We start from the raw sequence: 16,839 nt of genomic DNA, 5'->3' as shown, positions 1-16,839 counted from the left end.
TTTAACTTTTTTCTTTCTTTTTTTTTTTTTAAGTAGGTTCCACACCCAACGTGGGGCTTGAACTCATGACCCTGAGATCAAGAGTCCCACGTTCTGCTGACTGAGCCACTCAGGTACCCCTGGGAAATGCTCACTTTAAAATTTTTGATAGCTATTTTCAATTCATTCTCCAAAAGTTGTGCTTCAGTAGTATGAGTTGATTCATTTTTTCTGTATACCCAGCACCTGATAGAAAGTTTTTAAAATGTTTGTCAGCCCGATACCTAAAGCATAGCTCTCACTGATTTTTTTTTTCCCATTTCTATAATCTCTAGGAAGGTCGAATAACTTGTGGTTACTGGCACTACATGAATTGTTTGGCCATTCATATCCTTGGGCACATTTCTGTTGAATTGTCTCGTATTAATTTTTGGGAGTACTTGATATAATCTGCATGAAACCTTTTGTTCTGAGTTGCAATATTTTCTCCTGTCTTTTTGCTTAATTTGTGGTGTCCTTCTTTCTACAAAATTTTATTTTTATGTAGTCAGCACTAATCTTATCCACTAGAGCTTTTCTTCTTATTGCTTTGCTTAGTTAGACTACCGGTTATATAAGATAATATAATTATGTTGTATAATATTTGTAAAACACCTAATCTAGTACTGCACTTTTATTTTTCATATTTAGATATGGAGTTAACTTTTGTGAATGATATAATTGTATATTTATTAATATTTTATCTGATATATGATTGTCCCCAAATAATTAACTGGCTATAACAGACTTTAAAGATTTAAAATGTCATTTATAGGGGTCCCTGGGTGGCTCTGTCAGTTAAATGTCTCACTGTTGATCTCAGCTCAGGTCTTGATCTCAGGGGCATGAATCCTACTTTAAAAAAAAATTTTTTTTTTTTTAAACATTTTATTTTTTATTTTTTTTTTAACGTTTTATTTTATTTTTTGAGACAGAGAGACAGAGCATGAACAGGGGAGGGGCAGAGAAAAAGGGAGACACAGAAACGGAAACAGGCTCCAGGCTCCGAGCCATCAGCCCAGAGCCTGACGCGGGGCTCGAACTCACAGACCATGAGATCGTGACCTGAGCTGAAGTCGGACGCTTAACCGACTGAGCCACCCAGGCGCCCCCCAAAAAAATTTTTTTAACATTTAATTATTTTACAGAGAGAGACAGAGTGTGAGCGGGTGAGGGGCAGAGAGAGAGGGAGACACAGAATCGGAAGCAGGCTCCAGGCTCTGAGCTGTCAGCACAGAGCCCGATGTGGGGCTTGAACCCATGAACTGTGAGATCATGACCTGAGCCGAAGTCCGACACTTAACCGACTGAGCCACCTGGGTGCCCAGGCATGAATCCTACTTTAAACAAACAAATAAACAAATAAACAAAATGTCATTTATAACATATGATGCATTTCTATATACAGGGGTCAATTTTTGGAGTCTGTTCCTTCTGATCTTTAATACAAGGGTTTCACGGCTACAGCTTCACACTATGCTTTGAGTTTTATTCAATCAAGTCCTCTTTGTTCTTTTACAAAATTGCCTTTGCTACTCATAATACTGCCATATAAATTTTAAAATCATCTTGTCAGTTGCATGAAAGATCCCTCTGGGACTTTTGTTGGAACTAGATTAAATTCATGACCTAATTGGGATAAAATCACTAACAAATGCCGTTTAACAATCTTGAGTCTTCCCATATCACATAAGTGTGTGTACTCTCTGCTTGAATGAATTCAACCCTTTGCTTATAGATAAGTTCGTCTATCAGTTTTCTGAGAACAGAACCTTCCAAAGTTTTAGGGCAATAATCTCCAAATCACTTTGATTATATATCCATATGGGTAAAATTTGTGAGCATGAAAAAACACATATGAATTATTTACACACATTACTGTCCTCATATGTACTTTATAAAACATACGAAGATACTATGCAAATAGTGTGATAAAGATTAAACAATATTTTTTTTAGTAAACAATAATTTTTAAATGAATGTCCTACTTTTTTTGATTTTTAAAGTGTATTTATTTATTTTGGAAGAGAGCGAGAGCATGCACCCGTGTGTGAGCACAGAAGCAGGGGAGGCACAAAGAGAGAGAAAGAGAGAGAATCCCAAGCAGCTCCACACTCCATGCTTTGCCCAACGTGGGGCTCGATCTCACAACCGTGAGATCGTAACCTGAGCCGAAATCAAGAGTAGGATGCTCAACCCAACTGAACCACCCAGGCACCCCTGTCCTGTTTTGTTTTCTAAACCATTTACTCTCATTAAAAATAGTACTGGTAAAAAAAAAAAAAAGGAATGGTAGGAAGCTAGCAGTCGTAAGATGACGTGAGAAGAACAGTGTGATGCACGTGCTTCATGATACAGAAATGTCAACGGCTGAGTCATCAATATCGGGGTAAATTTTTGTATAATAAACTGCACTCATTGAAACTGTACAGTCTGATGAATTTTGAGAACTACTCACTTGTGCGAGCACCACGACAGTTGAGGTGCAGCATGGTTCCATCCCCCTAAAAGCATCTTCTTGTCCTTTGTGGTCAATCCCTTTTTCCACCGCCGGCACTAGGAAATTGCTGTTTCCCCACACTGTGCGATACAGTTGATCTTTGAACAGTGGAGGGGTTGGGGTGCCCAGCCCCCATGCAGTCTAAAATCTGAGTGTAACTTCAGACTCCCCCAAAAAACTTAGGTAGTAATAACCTACACTTGACTGGAAACCTTACTGACAACACAGTCAATTAGCATACATTGTATGTTGTATGCACTATATATACTGAATTCTTCCAGTGAAGTAAGCTAGGGAAAAGAAACAGTCAAGAAAATCATTAGGAAAATGCATTTACAGGGGCGCCTGGGTGGCTCAGTCATTTGAGTGTCGAACTCTCGATTTCAATTCAGGTCATGATCCCAGGGTCATGGAATCGAGCCCCACATTGGGTTCCATGCTGAGGGCGGAGCCTGCTTGAGACTCTGTCTCCATCTCTCTCTGTCTCTCTGTCTCTCTCTCTCTCTCTCTCTCTCTCTCTCTCTCCCTCCTCTGCCACTGTCTCCCACTTGTGCATGCTCTCTCTTTATAAAATAAAATAAAATAAAATAAAATAAAATAAAATAAAATAAAATGGCGCCTGGGTGGCTCAGTCAGTTGAGTGTCTGACTCTTGATTTTGGCTCAGGTCATGATCTTGTTTAGTGAGTTCGAGCCCTGCATCAGGCTCGGTGCTGGGCATGTGGAGTCGGCTTGGGATTCTCTCTCTCCCTCTCTGCCCCTCCCCTGCTCGTGCTCTCTCTCTCTCTCTCTGTCAAAAATGAATAAACTTTTTTAAAAGATTAAAAATAATAAAAAGGAAAATACATTTACAGTACTTTTTGTTGTTTATTGAAAAAAATCCACATAGAAGTGGGCCCGTGCAGTTCAAATCTTTTTATTCAAGAGTCAACTATAGTTAGCACTTTCTAGAATTTTATAAATGTACAGTCATAAAGTATGGATTCTTTTATGCCTGGCTTCTTTGACTAAGCATGATGAATTTGGAGATTACATGTACCCATAATTCATTTCATTTTCATTTTCTTTTTTTTTTTTTAAGTAATTGCTACACCAAAATGGGGCTCTGGCTCATAACCGTGAGATCCAGAGTCACGTGTTCTACCAACTGAGCCAGTCAGGTGCCCCAATTCATTCATTTTTAATTCTGAGTACTGTTCCATTACATGGGGTACCACACAATTTGTTTCTTGATTCACCGGCTGATTGACATTTGACTTGTTTTCTGCATTCAGATATCATGAACAAAGCTGCTGTGAACATTGGCGTACGAGTTCTTGTATTCTCATACATTCCTTTTATCTTGGGGGTAAATTCTTGTGAGTGGCATGGCTACGTCATGTGGAGGGAAATTCTCACCTTTAAAGTGTTTGTGGTCAAATATACATAACATAAAATGCATCATCTTAACAATTTTTAAAGCTACAATTCAGTGCAATAAGTTGAATTCACAATGTTGGGCAACCATCACCACTTCTATTTACAAAACTTGTTCCTGACCTCCAACATTGTTACAATAAAGCCAGCTTTTATCAGTGCCCATACACTTCCTTTTGTTGAGGTCTTTATTTCTCTGTATGGCTTCAAGTCACCGTCCAATACCTTTTCATTTCAGCTTATAGAACTCATCTGAACGTTTCCTGCAGGGCAGTGGTAACAAACCCTCTCCTAGGGAAAGGACAGCCTTTTGTAACTTTGGTTTGTACAGGTTTTCCTTTCTAAAGGTTTTAAGAGAGTAATGCATTTAAAAGAATTACTAGTTTGTGTTTCTGGGCACACAGTGTATAAAGATGTAATTTTTGTGACATCAGCGATCAAAAGGGTGGGGTTGGAGCTATTCAAGAGCCGAGTTTTCAGACGTTGTTGAAGTTAAGCAAGTGTAAATTTAGAGTGTTAGAACTTTAGGATGTTAAATGCAATCCGCATGGTAACCCCAAAGAAGATAGCCATAGAATTTGCACAAAAGGAAATCAGAAAAGAATTTAAACATTTCACTATAAAAGTCAACTAAGCACAAAAGAAGACTGTAATACAGGAAATGAGGGACCAAAAAAAGCTGTAAGGCACCTAGAAAACAAGTAGTGCAATGACAGAAGTAAGCCCCTCCTTATCAGTAAGTGCTTTACTTTTTAAGGAATCTCTACACCCAACATGGGGCTCAAACTTACAACCCCAAGATCAAGAGTCACACTCTACTGACTGAGCCAGCCAGGTGCCCCAGTAGTTACTTTAAATGTAAGTGGATTAAACTCTCCAATCAAAAGATAGAGATTGACCAAAAGATAAAGACACAAGATCCAAATGTTTGCCATCTATAAGAGGCTCACTTTGCATCAAAGACACAAACATTGAAAGTGAAAAAATGGGGAGCCCTGGGGGGCTCAGTTGGTTAAGCATCCAATCTTGCTTTCAGCTTAGGTTGTGATCTCATGGTTCATAAGATTGAGCCCTGAGTTGGGCTCAGCACAGAGCATTGGAGCCTGGTTGGAAGTTTTCATTTATTTTTATTTAATTTTTTTAATGTTTATTTTTGAGAGAGAGAGAGACAGAGTGTGAGTGGGGAAGGGCAGAGAGAGAGGGAGACCCAAAGTCCAAAGCAGACTCCAGGCTCCGAGCTGTCCACACAGAGCCCGATGCAGGGCTCAAACTCATGAACCTCAAGATCATGCATGACCTGAGCTGAAGGCGGACCCTTAACCGACTGAACCACCCAGGTGCCCCAACATGGAGCATTAGAGCCCACTGGGGATTCTCTCTCAAAGTAAATAAACTTGAAAAAATAAAAACTAAAAAGAAAGTGAAAAAATGGAAAAAGATATTCCATACAAATAGTAACGAAAGAGCAGGAATGGCTATACTGATACCACACCAAATAGACTTAAAAACAATTCCAAGAGACAAGGAAGGACGTTATATATTAACAAAATATAGCAAGATACAATAAACATTCACCCACCTAGTGATACACCACCAAAATATACGAAGCAAAAACTGACAGACTTGCAGGGAGAAACAGACGGCTCTGTGATAATAATTAGAGACTTCAGTACTCCCATTCATAACAACGGATCGGGCAACCAGGCAGAAGGGGATAAATAAGGAAATGGAGGCATCACATAAGACAATAAACCACCTAGACTTAACAGACACATACAAAATACACTTACAGGAATAAGCTGGCTCTAAAAAGGCAAGTGCTGTGTGACGGCACTTATAAGGCACTTTAGTAGGCAAAGTCACAGACAGAAAGTGGAATGATAGTTGGGCAGAGGGAGAATGAGGAATCCTATTGAATGGATATGGATGGAGCGTCAGTTTCACAAGAGGACAAGAATGACAGAGATAGATGGTGGCAATTGCACATTATGAAGGCATTTAATACCACTGAACTGTACCTTGAAAAATGATTAGGATGGGGGGTGCCCGGGTGGCTCATTTGGTTAAGCATCTGACTCTTGATTTCGGCTCAGGTCACGATCTCCTGACTCATGAGGCTGAGCCCCACATCTGGCTCTCTAAATAAGTAAATAAATAAACATTAAAATTATTTTTTAGGGGCACCTGGGTGGCTCAGTCGGTTGGGCATCCTACTTCAGCTCAGGTCATGATCTCGCGGTCCGTGAGTTCGAGCCCCGCATTGGGCTCTGTGCTGACAGCTCAGACCCTGGAGCCTGTTTCAGATTCTATGTCTCCCTGTCTCTGACCCTCCCCTGTTCATGCTCTGTCTCTCTCTGTCTCAAAAATAAATAAAAACATTTTTTAAAATGTTTTTAATAATAAATAATTTTTTTTTTATTTTTATTTTTGGGACAGAGAGAGACAGAGCATGAACGGGGGAGGGGCAGAGAGAGAGGGAGACACAGAATCAGAAACAGGCTCCAGGCTCCGAGCCATCAGCCCAGAGCCTGACGCGGGGCTCGAACTCACGGACCGCGAGATCGTGACCTGGCTGAAGTCGGACGCTTAACCGACTGCGCCACCCAGGCGCCCCAATAATAAATAATTTTTTAAAAACGGTTAGGATGGCAAATTGTATGTTGTGTGTATTTTACCACAATTTTTTTAATTGGGGGGAAAAGCTTATTGGGAATTTTTATATCTGTGTTCATGAGAGACATTGGTCTTATTAGTGCTTTTCTTGTGATGTCTTTGGTTTTGGTATCATGGCAATGCTGGCTTCCTAGAATGAGTTCGAAAGTATTTCCTCATCTTTGGCCTTTGAGAAGAGTTTGTGTAGATTTTTTTTTAATGTTTATTTATTTTTTATAGAACACAAGCAGGGAGAAGAGAGAGAGGGAGACACAGAATCTGAAGCAGGCTCCAGGCTCTGAGCTGTCAGCACAAAGCCCGACGCGGGGCTTGAACCCAAAGACCATGAGATCACAACCTGAGTTGAAGGTGGTTGCCCAATGGACTGAGCCACCCAGGTGCTCCCGTGTAGATTGCTTTTTACCTTAAAGTTTTGGTAGATACCATCAGTGAAATCATCTGGGCCTGGGATTTTTCTTCATGGGAAGGTTTTTAACTTAACTTTCAATTTTTTAAATAGATACAGAGTTATTCAAGTCACCTAGTTTTCTTTTTTTTTTTTAATTTTTTTAAGTTTATTATTTTGAGGCGGGGGGAGGGGCAGAGAGAGGGAGACACAGAATCCAGAGCAGGCTCCAGGCTCTGAGCTGTCAGCACAGAGCCAGATGCGGGGCTCGAACTCTCAGACCACAAGATCATGACCTGAGCTGAAGTTGGATGCTCAACTGATTGAAGCACCCAGGCACCCCAAATCACCTAGTTTTCTTGAATGAGCTTTGGTAATTTGTGTCTTTTAAGGAATTTGTCCATTGCACTCAAATTGGCAAATTTAGTGCCCAGACTTGCTCGTAATTTTCCCTTATTATTGCATTTTTTAAAGTTTTATTTATTTATTTTCAGAGAGAGAGAGAGAGGGAGCTCAAGTGGAGGAGGGGTAGAGAAAGAGGGAGAGAGCGGGGAAGGGAGAGAGAGGATCCCAAGTAGGTTCTGTGCTGCCAGCGCAGAGCCCAATATGGGACTAGAACTCACAAACAGCGAGATCATGACCGGAGCCGAAATCAAGAGTAGGTTGCTTAACTGAGTGAGCCACCCAGGCACCCCGATTATTGCGTTTTTTTATTCTCGTGTTTGTCTTTTAGTTGTTTCAGGCGAGAAGGTGAATCCAATCCTGGTGACCTCATCTTGGCCGAAAGCATAACTCAGGACCTTTTACTTTTGTTCTGAGACGGAAAAGTTACGGGACAACTGTGAGCAGAGGAGTGAAACGAGTTACGGGTTCCAGAATTTTTCCAGTTGCTGTGTTAAGAAGGGTCTGAAGAGAGTTAAGGGCAGGATCAGGGAGACAAAGTAGGAGTCTGTTGCAGGAGACGATGGCGGCTTGGACCAGTGTGGTGGTGGTCGTGGTCCGAGGGTACTTAGGAAATCGGAGCTGACTGGCTTGTCTGAAGGATGAGCAGTGGGAATGGGAGAAGCGAAGTAACTGGAAGAATGGCGCTCCAGTAACTGAGATGGGAAAGAACTACAGGAGAATCCCCAGAGAGGGTGGGTCGCGTCTGGCTTGAGCTGCCTCTTCCTCCTCCACGCGAAGTGTCAAAGTAGCCAGTCATTGTACAAACCAAGCTGGAGGTGAGCGGGCAGGGCTGAAGATACGTACTTGAGAGGCATCACCATATGGAAGGTTTGTAAAGACCTGAGATTGGACACAGTCATCTAAGGAGTGAGAGCAGGCAGCGAAGAGATCCAGGACAGCCCCGGGGAATGGTCATGTCAAGTGCTGACAGATCGAGCGACTCACAAACTGAAAAATGGCGAGCGATGCGGGGGGGTCACTCGTGACCTTGGAGTGAACAGTTTTAGTGGAGTGGGGGGGGGGGCTAACTGGAGTGGGCTCAAGGGAGAATAAGAGGAGAGAAATCAGACTCTTGTTGATGTCAGCTGCTCTTTCAAACCACTGGCGTGTTTTGACATTTTATTTATTTATTTATTTATTTATTTATTTTTTTCAACGTTTTAAATTTATTTTTGGGACAGAGAGAGACAGAGCATGAACGGGGAAGGGGCAGAGAGAGAGGGAGACACACAGAATTGGAAACAGGCTCCAGGCTCCGAGCCGTCAGCCCAGAGCCCGACGCGGGGCTCGAACTCACAGACCGCGAGATCGTGACCTGGCTGAAGTCGGACGCTTAACCGACTGCGCCACCCAGGCGCCCCTTTTTTAATTTTTTTTTTTTTTTTTGACATTTTAAACAAATGGTTCGAAACATTGAAACTCTTCCTGTGGAAGATTTTAAAAAGCGGATTAGAAAACTGTTTCCAGATTCCCTTGTCAAGTAGGCGTTTTAGGCGGCGCCTTGTTTTTGGCAACAAAACAGAACCAATCCTCCTTACTCATCAATTTCATGTTTGTGAACTCACCTACCCACTCATGCTTTCTTGGTCGTCCTCAGACACGCGCCCAGTGGCAAGAAAACAACTGGGCATTGCCTGATGCACACTTCCCAGCGGAGGTGGGCACGCTTGTGTTAGCTCTCGCACTGTAAAGAAGTGTCCTTTCCCTGGTCTTTTTTTTTTTTTTTTTAATGTTTATTTTTGAGACAGAGCAGGAGTGCGAGAGGGGCAGAGAAAGCAGTAGACACAGAATCTGACACAGGCTCCAGACTCCGAGCTGTCAGCACAGAGCCTGATGCGGGGCTCGAACTGCCCAATTGCGATAGCGTGACCTGAGCCGAAGTCAGACACTTAACCGACTGAGCCACCCATGCACCCTTCCCTGGTCTTTTTAATGCTACGTTTTCCACATTTTGTGCTTCTTGTTGGTGATTTTGCTGCTTAAAGTGGCTCTCAGACATAGTGCTCAACTGTTGTCTGGTGCCCCTAAGCACAAGAAGGCTGTGATGTGCCTTAAGTAGAAAATACCTGTGTTAGGTAAGGTTCCCTCAGGCATGAGCTGTAGATAGTGCTGTTGGCCATCAGTTCAACTAATGAATTGACAATGCATGTTACATAAGGTGTCTTTGAACAGACACACATAAAACAGGGTTACGTATTGACAGGTTCACAAAAATGTCATGACCAGAGGCTGGCAGAAACCTAACCTTGTATTACCCCCCGGAGTAGTGGTTCAGTCTTGCTCATTGTTTGCCTAACTTCATAGAACACAACTCTTTGGAATGAGGAGAATCAACTGTAACATAATGGGAATATTTTCCAACATCTCTTTTATTTTTTTCAACTTTTTTTTTTTTTTTTTTTTTTAATTTATTTTTGGGACAGAGAGAGACAGAGCATGAACGGGGGAGGGGCAGAGAGAGAGGGAGACACAGAATCGGAAACAGGCTCCAGGCTCCGAGCCATCAGCCCAGAGCCTGACGCGGGGCTCGAACTCACGGACCGCGAGATCGTGACCTGGCTGAAGTCGGACGCTTAACCGACTGCGCCACCCAGGCGCCCCATCCAACATCTCTTTTAAAAATAACATCAAGGGGCACCTGGGTGGCTCAGTCAGTTGAGCATCCGACTGCGGTTCAGGTCATGATCTCATGGTTGGCAAGTTCAAGGCCCACATCAGGCTTTGTGCTGACAGCTCGGAGCCTGCTTCGGATTCTCTGCCTCCTCTCTCTCTCTCTCTCTCTGCCCCTCCTCTGCTCTCTCTCTCAAAAATAAATAAACATTAAAAAATAATAAAAACTTTAAAAATTAAAATAATGTCAAAAAAGCAGGCACTTTGAAAAAAAATTTTTAATGCTTATTTTTGAGAGGGAGAGACAGGGACACAGAATCTGAAGCAGGCTGCAGGCTCCAAGCTGTCAGCACAGAGCCCAACACAGGGCTTGAACCCATGAACTGCGAGATCATGACGCAAGCCGAAGTTGGGTGCTCAACAGTCTGAGCCACCCAGGCGCCCCTGAAGCAGGCACTTTTCTAATTAAGTTTTTTTTTTTTAATCCCAGTATCGTCAATATACACTGTTATATTAGTTTCAGGTATATAATACAGTGATTCAACACTGCTGTACATCACTGAGCGCTCATCATGGTAAGTGTATTCTCTTTAATCCCCACCCCCCTCCCCTCTAAGTAACCAGCTTGTTATCTATAGTCAAGAATCTGTTTCTTGGTTTGTGATACTTTCAAAATTACTTGTTGAATTGTTAGCTTTACTCTGAAAGGATACGGTTTTTTTTTAATGTTTATTTATTTAGAGAGAGAGAGAAAGAAAGCGTGGGCAGGTGAGGGACAGAGACAGACACAGAGAGAGAGAGAGAGAGAGAGAGAGAGAGAGAGAGAGAGAGAGAGAGAATCCCAAGCAGGCTTCACGCTGACAGTGCAGAGCCCGACTAGGGACTGGATCTCATGGAGTGTGAGATCTTGATCTGAGGTGAGATCAAGAGTCAGATGTTAAACCACTGAGCCACCCAGGTTTTGTTTTTTTTTGTTTTTTTTTTTTTAACAGCATCTGCTAGGAAGCATATCTTTGATAGACACAGAAAGAAAGTCTCAGCAAATTTGAGACACTTGTCTTTTTGCAAAATGAATGTATATTAGTGGGGCACCTGGGTGACTCTGCCGGTTACCGGACTCTGATCACAGCTCAGGTCTTGATCTCAGGGTTGAGTTCTGCCCTGTGCTGAGCTCTGTGCTGGGAGTGGAGCCTACTTAGAAGGAAAGACAGACAGAAAGCGTGTACTAGAACATATAAACTGCGAGACAGTAATTACCTGTGGGGAAGAGAAGGGAACAAGAACAGTGCCTTCGGTTGTGTCTCTGTAATATTTCTTAAAACTATGAAATAAATATGGCACACTAGGTTACATCTGAGCGATGGGTAGGTAAATGGTTTCTGTTCTTTTCTCCTTTTGGCACAATAATACACGTAAAGCGTAACTAAGAAGAAATAACACTACTGTAATACTGGGCTGTTTGCTGGAGCGCCACCACCAACGGATGAAAGGCTCAAGATTGGTTGGCGATGGCACTGACCCTACCAAAAGGTCGGGACACGCCGTTACAGTTCCTGACAAATAACTCGATGGCTTCAAGGCAGAGTCTCGGGTCCGTCGAGTTGCAACCTCACCGCTTTAAAGCCACAAGCTACAGGCGTGCAAAATACCATATTAAACAACTGCATGAAAGGAGGCCCACGTCTGGGGGCGGTGTGCAGGGGTGAGGCGGGACACGTGCCAGCCACTCATCAAAGGCTGGGGACCGAGGCGCACGCCTGGCCTTCTGCGGACCGCGGCTAAGCCTGCAAACAAATCCGGCGTGCAGCTCCCCTGGATTCCACAGCACCGGAAACGGCAACGCCCACTGGGGGCGCTGCGGACACACGAGTGGAGGCTGCCTTCCAGGAAGCCAAAAAAAAAAAAAAAAAAAAAACCACAACGGGGGTGGGGGGGGTGAAGAAAGAAAGAGAAAAAGGAGGGATAGTGGAGAGCCGGGCCCTGGCCGCCGCCCCCACGCCGCGCCCCGCCTCTTCGCCACCAGGGCCGCCGCCGCTGCCCACGGCCGCTCCCCGGCGGTCCAGCCCTCGGACCCCTCTGCCGACCCGGCGCTGCCCGCCGCCGGGGACCTCAGGTGCGTACCCGGCCCCCGCCGCGGCCGCCATTAAGAGCGGGTGCTTCTCCTGGAACTTTCTACGCTCGCGGGGGCTGGCCAGTGGGAAGACTGGGGCGGGGGAGGCAGGCCGGCCGTCCAGGCGCACGGCGGGAGGCGCCCCTGTCGCCGCCCCGGCGGCCCCAGAACCCCGTTCCCCGCGGGGCCGGGCTCAGGAGTGGGGGTGGGGCAGGGAAACCCCGCCGCGGGGACGACGGTCGCGCGCACGGACGCGCAGCCCTGTCCTCTCTGATTGGCTGGGCGGGGGCGGCGGGGGCGGGCGTCTGCAGGCTCTGGGCTCTCTGGGCCCAGTGCGCGTGAGGTCACGCTCGGCCTGGCGTACGTGGGGCTCTCCCGCTGCGTGCGGACGTGCTTGATTGGGTAGGTGAGGGGCGGGGCCGCGGCTGTTGCCTGGTAACTGCCGGGCGACACGGCGAAGGCGTGGGACTCCGCCCCCCGCGTCGCGCGTAGCGAAGGGTCCCCCGCGTGGGTTCTCGCGTGGATTGTGGCAGCGAGCGGACTGGGGCGCCCTGTCTGTTAGAAGAGGAGCCACCGACCCCGTGCTGCGGTCCGTCTCGGTGATGGCTTAGAGTTCAAGGGCGGAAGGGCATTCTCCGCCGGTCAGACCCAAGCTTAGCTGTTTTAGTAACGGCTTTATTGAGATAGGTCGTCAGGTGCGCCTTTTATAGTGTATGATCCATGGTTTTGGGTCCACTCAGAGAGCTGTGCGGTCACCACCGTCGTATCTCAGCACTTTTCCGTCACCCAAAAAGAAGCCCCCTTCCCCTTCCCAGCCCCCTGCAACCGCCAGTGTCCTGTCTACCTAGGTGGTTCTGCCTGTTCTGGACGTTTCCCGGTAGATGGGATCATCCTTAGGAGTCTGTGTCTTTAACTTCTTTTTTATGGCTGAGTAGTGATCCATTGTATAGTATAGATATGCCATGTTTCCCCCTCCCCGCCAATGGATATTTGGGTTGTTTCTACTTCTTGGCTGTGATGAGTAATGCTGTACGATGGACATTCGTGCACGTGTTTTTATGAGGACCTGTTTTTTACTCTTCGGTATATACCACGGAGTGGAATTGCTGAGCCCAAATGTGCCTTTCGAGGGGAAAAGGTTTCATGTTTTGGTGGCCTGCTGGGAATGGTTTGTGTGACTGGCACAGGGGGCCTTCAGTACCCACAGGACTTGGTGTCAGGCTGCAACAGGTGTTAAGCTGCAGTGCTGCTGTGGACTGGTTCTCAGTTCTACCTGCCTGCCTGCCGGTTACTTCCTGAAGTGGGCTGCCTGAGCTCTGGGTCTTTACCAGGACCTTTACCCGGAATGCCTGGACATTCTCTTCCTCATTCTCAAGCTGCCCAACTTGGAAATCATGCTGGCATGCCTTCATCATCTTATCCCTTTCGGTTACTCTCTTTCCACATGCCCTGGACCATTTCAGGGGTGGTCTGGCTTTCATTTAGCCTTGATTACCTGGTATTCCGCCCGGTCTATGGAGGTCTGTCTCACTTGAGAGCAGTGGAGGTAGAATTTATACACCTTTCTTTCTTGGTGCCCTTCCTGTGAGCAGTGTACGCCAGGTGCTCAAAATGTGTTTTTAAGTTTTTATTAATTTTGGCTAAGCTAAAGTTCTTGACTAGTTGTTAATATTTAAACTTGACTAATCTTACTCTGTGACCTTGAAAATACATACTATTTCTTGTTCTCTTCCATATTCCTTGCTAATTGCAGAATAGAATACCTTGTTGTCTTGAAATTTATTGATATTTATTTATTTTAATTTTTTTAATCTTTATTTTTGAGAGAGACTGCACAAGCAGGGGAGGGAGACACAGAATCCAAAGCAGGCTCCAGGCTCCAGGCTCCCAGCTGTCAGCACAGAGCCTGACGCAGGGCTCACTCATGAACTGCGAGTTCCTGACATGAGCCAAAGTCGGAAGCTCGAGCAACTGAGCCACCCAGGCGCCTCTATTTATATATTTTTTAATTTAATGTTTCTTTCATTTTTGAAAGGAGGAGAGCGCACCAGTGGGGGGCGCAGAGAGAGGGGGGGACAGAGGATCCAAGGCAGGCCCTGCACTGACAGTAGAGAGCCTGATGTGGGGCTCAAACTCACAAACCCCATGCGGGGCTCCAGTCCATGAACCGTGAGATCATGACCTGAGCTGATGTCAGAAATGTAATGGACTGAGCCACCCAGGTGCCCCTGTTATTTTTTTTAATGTTTATTTATTTGTTTTGAGAGAGAGAGAGAAATCATGCGCATGAGCCAGGGAGGGGCAGAGAAAGAGGGAGAGAGAGAATCCCAAGCAGGCTCCATGCTGCCGGCACAAAGCCTGATACGGGGCTCAGTCTCACGAATTCTGAGATAATGGCCTGAGCCGAAATCAAGAGTCGGACACTCAACTGACTCAGCCACTCCGGCACCCCTGTTGTTACTTTCTTTTAAGTTTTTATCTGGCTTTATTGAGATATTATCGGCATGTAACGTTGTGTTAGATTTACTTCTTTTCCAACGTTTTTTTATTTATTTATTTATTTATTTAATTTTTTTATTTTTGGGACAGAGAGAGACAGAGCATGAACGGGGGAGGGGCAGAGAGAGAGGGAGACACAGAATCGGAAACAGGCTCCAGGCTCCGAGCCATCAGCCCAGAGCCTGACGCGGGGCTCGAACTCACGGACCGCGAGATCGTGACCTGGCTGAAGTCGGACGCTTAACCGACTGCGCCACCCAGGCTCGTTGTGTTAGATTTAGATGTACAGTGTAGTGATTTGCTATATGTATGTATTGCAATATGGTCACAACTAGTCTAAGCAACATCACCTCATGTAAGTTACAAATTTTGTTTTTTAGTGTTTATTTATTTTTAGAGAGAGAGAGAGCACAGACAAGGGACAGAGAGGGGCAGAAAGAGAATCCCAAGCAGGCTCCGCACCGTCAGCACAGAGCCGGACAAGGGGCTCAGTCTCATGAACCATGAGATCATGACCTGAGGTGAGGTCAGGAATTGGATGCTTTACCGACTGAACCACCAGGTGCCCCACGCATTGTTGTTTTCTTGTAATGAGAACTTCTAACATTCATCCTCTTAGCAACTTTCAAACATAACAGTACAGTGTTGTTAACTCCAGTTGCCATCCTGTGAGTCATAGCCCCAGGACTTCCTATTTTATGACTGGAACTCGGTACCTTTAACCCCCTCCATACATTTGTGTTGAATGGTGAATAGGTCCACTTGAGTTTATAGTTCCCATTTACTGTGGCCCGAACTTTGGAGAAGGTGACAACTCAGGAACTTAATTAAAATCAAGGTCTCCGAGGGGCGCCCAGACGGCTCGGTGGGTTGAGTGTCCGGACTTCAGCTCAGGTCACGATCTCCCAGTTTGCGCATTCGAGTCCCGCATCGGGCTCTGTGCTGACAGCTCGGAGCCTGGAGCCCATTTTGGATTCTGTGTCTCCCTCTCTGCCCCTCCCCTGCTCGTGCTCTCTCTTGCTCTCAAAAATAAATAAACATTAAAAAAAAAAAGTTTTTTTAATAATAAAATAAAGGCCTCAGAGACCTGAAAAATTCACCTTTGGAAAGGAAAACCCAGAAACAGTCTGAAAAATAAACTGGGCCACTATTTCAAGATGTGAGGGGTTTGCCAAATGGAGCAGATGACATTCTAAATGATGACCAGTATAGGTGATGGAAGTGAATGCTGGATCAGGGATGGGCAAACTTCTTCTGTGAAAGGCCAGATAATAAGTATTTTCGGTCTCTGTCACATGCATGCAACCCTGTCTTTGCAGGAAAGCAGCTACAGCTGAGATGGAAACATCTGTGTTTCAGTAAAACTTTATTTACAAAAAGACGTGGCAGTCTGGATTTGACCCACAGGCTGCAGATTGTTTACTCCTGTTCTAGATGTTTGCTTTTCATTAGCAAAATATTGCATTGAACAGGAGAGACCCACAGCCCTCAAGGATTGCTGGGAAAATATGTGAGATTTGAGAGGGTTTTTTTGTTTTGTTTTGTTTTGTTTTGTTTACATCTCCAGTCTTAGAAAAAAATTGGGGCCCCTGGCTGGCTCAGTCAGAAGAGCCTGTGACTCACTCGATCTCGAGGTCAGGAGTTCGAGCCCCACATTGGGTATAGATTGCTCAAATAAATATACTTTTTAAAACCCAATAAATACAAGAGCAAAAGGTTAAGCACTGTGTAAAATCTCTGATCTAAAGGAACATTGCTTATTCTTTAGATTTGAATAGAAAAGAATTAATCACCAGGTAAGCTTTGGGAGATTTTACTCTGTGGTACAAGCTCTCACCGTTAAGGAATTTTAGCTTTGTTAGAATGAAACATGAGGACCCCTGGGTGGCTCAGTCAGTTGAATGTCCAGCTCTGGATTTCGGCTCAGGTCATGTTCTCATGGTTTGTGAATTCAAGCCCTGCATCAGGCTCTGTACTGACAGCGTGGAGCCTGCTTGGTATTCTCTCTCTCTCTCTCTCTCTCTCTCTCTCTCTCTCTCTCAAAATAATAAACTTTTTAAAAAAGGGGGGGGGGAGAATGCAGTGATTTTTTTCCTGGAAAATGTTCTCAGGGTGGGAGACCCCAGATCAGCTTCTAATCATGTTTCGTTGTATTGTTTTAAGTAATCGCTACACCCAGCACAGG

The 16,839-nt window shown here is 45.0% G+C and overlaps 1 protein-coding gene and 1 long non-coding RNA gene across 11 annotated transcripts in view; one reads left to right on the top strand and one right to left on the bottom strand.

The window, feature by feature from the left end:
- Positions 1-5,737: 5,737 nt before the first annotated feature.
- LOC131500890 (uncharacterized) lies at positions 5,738-12,491 on the bottom strand. Its single transcript, XR_009256521.1, has 3 exons — positions 12,167-12,491; positions 11,303-11,366; positions 5,738-6,071 (listed from the first exon to the last, which is right to left on the bottom strand). It is a non-coding gene; the product is annotated as an uncharacterized LOC131500890 (long non-coding RNA).
- LOC131500884 (general transcription factor II-I repeat domain-containing protein 2B) overlaps positions 11,486-16,839 on the top strand; it is a 50,319-nt gene continuing 44,965 nt past the window's right edge. For 2 of the 10 annotated variants that reach the window (XM_058710445.1, XM_058710446.1), the window contains exon 1: positions 11,505-12,158. The gene's annotated coding sequence lies outside the window, so the exon portion shown is untranslated. Of the gene's footprint in view, positions 12,159-12,540; positions 12,558-15,051; positions 15,176-16,839 lie in introns of those variants that run through there. The other 8 variants (XR_009256519.1, XM_058710447.1, XM_058710440.1 and 5 more) reach the window with 7 other exon arrangements.

The sequence above is a fragment of the Neofelis nebulosa genome, chromosome 18, assembly GCF_028018385.1.
Source record: "Neofelis nebulosa isolate mNeoNeb1 chromosome 18, mNeoNeb1.pri, whole genome shotgun sequence".
Classification (NCBI taxonomy): Eukaryota; Metazoa; Chordata; class Mammalia; order Carnivora; family Felidae; genus Neofelis; species Neofelis nebulosa.
This window is presented reverse-complemented; position numbering and strand designations above follow the sequence as displayed.